We start from the raw sequence: 3,251 nt of genomic DNA on the forward strand, positions 1-3,251 counted from the left end.
GATCCCCTTACCGGTCACGAAAAAGACAAAAAAAAAAAAAAAAAGAAGCAAAGTTACTAAATTTTTTGAGTCAATAATTTCAGTTTGGCAAAGAAGAGGCAAAATATATGCAGCCTCTAAAATCTGCTTTGAGATCACAGCATGGTCTTGAGTGATTTTTTTTATTGATATCTGGGCATTTTGGGCTATTACATTATGAGACTCTGGGTCTTATTTAAATTGTCTGTTTTTGCTGGTTTTCTTTGAAACTACTTCCATAGGAGAAGAGGGATGGCACTGCCTTGTTTCTTCCAGGTGGGGATAGATGTCCAGATTCCCCTCTCAGACTTTGCTGATACTCAAGGTGAAGTCTTCTTGCTGCCCAGGGAGAGTGGGAGTTTCAACTCCTTGTAGGCCTCCACTAATACCTCTCTGGCTGGGAGGGCCTTGTTACTGCTCTCCACTTGGCCTGAACTAACGCATGGGAGGGGACAGCCTCATTACCACTGGGTGGTGATGGAAGTCCTGACCCTCCACCAGACATCCTCTGACACCATCTTAGTGGGGAGGACGAGAGGTACCTCATTGCTGCTGGTGGGGGTGAAAGTCTCAGCTCCCTACTTGGCCTTCTCTGACACCCACCTGGGGGTGAGTGAAGGGAGGGAGCTGTTGGGTTACCTCACTACAGCCTGGCAAGGGTGGAAGTCTAGGATCCCACTCATCCTTTGCTGATGAGCGTTTGCTGTGTTATGTGGTTATTTTCCAAAGTCAAATTGAATTAATATTGGATATATGTGCATTTTTAAGGTCAAGGCTAGGAGTCATAACATCTGAGGTCTTGTTCTAGCCCCGCTTCCTATCACCTGGGTAGTTGGAGCTGTGTGGGGGAGAGGAACAGTGCTGAGGGAGAGAGGGACACTATGGGTCAGTATGGGGCATGTTGAATTGGGACATTCGGAAGCAGCTGGGTGCATGGATCTGGGATTCAGGGGCCTGATTTAGGGCTAAAGGTAACAATTTGGGTGCCTGATGGTGAGTGAACCCTTTGAGAATGTATGGAATTTCTCAGTAGAGTGTGCAGGAGAGTGAGAAAAGATGAGGGGAGGGTTGAAAACCAGACCTTGGAGGACACCAACATTTTCAAAGTTTGAGGAGCCAGCAGAGGTGACAGAGACCATCCCAATGGGAAGCTCTTCTTTCAAGCAGAGCATTTGCTGGAAACTTGCGTGAGAGACCTAGGTAGAATTATCATCTTGTGTACTATTTGCACTGTAGCAGAATGCACCAGCAGCAACCATAAAGTAAGTTTAAAGCCAAGACCCCAAAGTATTATTTTTTATGAACAGTCTCTCTCAGACTCCATCTTCCATAAATGTTGATGTGGGAGATATGCACCCACTCATCTCCTTTCTCTGCAGGCTGATAAAGGAAGAGGAGGCCTTTGCTGACCTCATTTTTGCAAGTTTGTTGGCTCTTGCTTAGGCATTCCATGTGCTCATGGTCACAATACCATCACTACCTTAATTTAGCTCTGGAATTGAGTTTGATCCACTGATCAGACTTTCTTTTCTTCTTTTGGCACTTTTTTGGTTTTTTTTCCTTGTGACTGGCCAGTATGGGTCTCTGAACCCTTGACCTTAGTGCCGTAACACCATGTTCTGACCAACCGAGCTAACTAGCCATCTTAGAATTTGTTCTCTTGCTTTGTCATTATAACTGCTGTTTAGAAAGCAAAATTACTAAGTTTTCTGAGTCAATAATTTCAGTTTGGCAAAGAAGAGGCAAAATATATGCAGCCTCTAAAATCTGCTTTGAGATCACAGCATGGTCTTTTCCTGATTCACGTTTCCAACAAAACCTCCTGTGTGACTGTAGGAAAAAGTCTGTGTAGGCTAGAGCAGGTACAGTTGAAAAACTATTTCCTAAAACACTTAAATAATTCCCTTTCCCCCTAAATTATAGAGATGTTCAGCATCTTGAGAAAAGCTGATATTCCCAAATCTGAATTTATATGACTGATAGATATAAGGGTAATTTCTGCATCAACACCCCTTTATTTTACCAAAGAATTCTTTGATGACGCCTTTAAGTAAGCAAGTTTCTAAAGTGAATTTAAAATATGTTTTGAATTATGAAAAGCAGACCTATGCATTTTTTAATGACACATAGTGTAAAGGAGATATAATATAGTTGTCAAGTGTTGAGCAAGGTCATGAAAGTTCTCACGGGAAGGAAGAGTGTAACATTTATTTCTACCTCTCCTTTTCTCTTACCAGCATCTCAAAATAGACCAACAGTACGTTGTATTGTTACTATTAATTTGCTACAACATCAATGACATCTCAGTTGATTTTAGTCCTTTAGCCTTGAGCTACAGTGACACTGTGGAGACAAATGAGGATTGTACATATGCCTGGACTTCAGAAAAGTGTTAAGGACAGAGCTCTGTGGAAGAGTTTGCTGCCTGGGAGGGGAGTGCAGAGGCATTTTGGAGAAGAGGCTGGGAAGGTGTTGAATTGCATGTCAGAAACCTGCCCAACACTGACTTTTCTTACATGAGGGTGCCATGCTGAGAGGGCAAAAAGCCATTCCAAGCAGCAGCGAGACTTTCTAACCTTAACTTTTGGAGATGTGAATTAATTCACATTAGTAGTTTTTGGCTCCCTGTGGCTGAGGTTGGGGAACATTTATGAAATCCTGGAAATGTCTGGCCCTTATCTCTAGATGGAGATCCAACCTTAATTTATGCATTCAGTGGGGCTAAAATACATGCCTGTCTCTCTCTCTCTCTCTCTCTCTCTCTCTCTGTCTCTCTCACTCTCTCTCTTCTTCTCTTTCTGTTGTTATCACTCTCATTTTCCAGTGGTCTCAAGTCTCCAAAAACAAATGAATGTGAAATCAGTGAGGATTCTCCTGTGTGTTGGTAAAAGCAACAACTACTTCTGTGGAGAAGATTATATCTGGTGTTCAGCAATCTTTTTTTTTTTAAGTTTATTTATTAATTTTTCTGTTTTTTTTTTACCTTCTATGATGCTGTTGCGGGTCAGTTATGGGAGAGGGGGAGAGGGAAAAGGGGAAGGAAATGGGATGGAAGAGGAAGGAGGGAGGAGGAGTGGGGTTGAGGCCTGTGGCACCCCCCTCATTCCTGCATGAGAGACCAGGGGAGTTCCAGTGGTGGCTTGGTCATTGCTGGGCTGGATGCAGATGTCAGAGGGGTGTGGCTGGAGCCCTTGCCCCCACCGCTGCCCTGCTTGGGAGCCTGGGGTGCTTCA

Source organism: Galeopterus variegatus, unplaced genomic scaffold (genome assembly GCF_000696425.1).
Source record: "Galeopterus variegatus unplaced genomic scaffold, G_variegatus-3.0.2 Scaffold9084, whole genome shotgun sequence".
Lineage (NCBI taxonomy): Eukaryota > Metazoa > Chordata > Mammalia > Dermoptera > Cynocephalidae > Galeopterus > Galeopterus variegatus.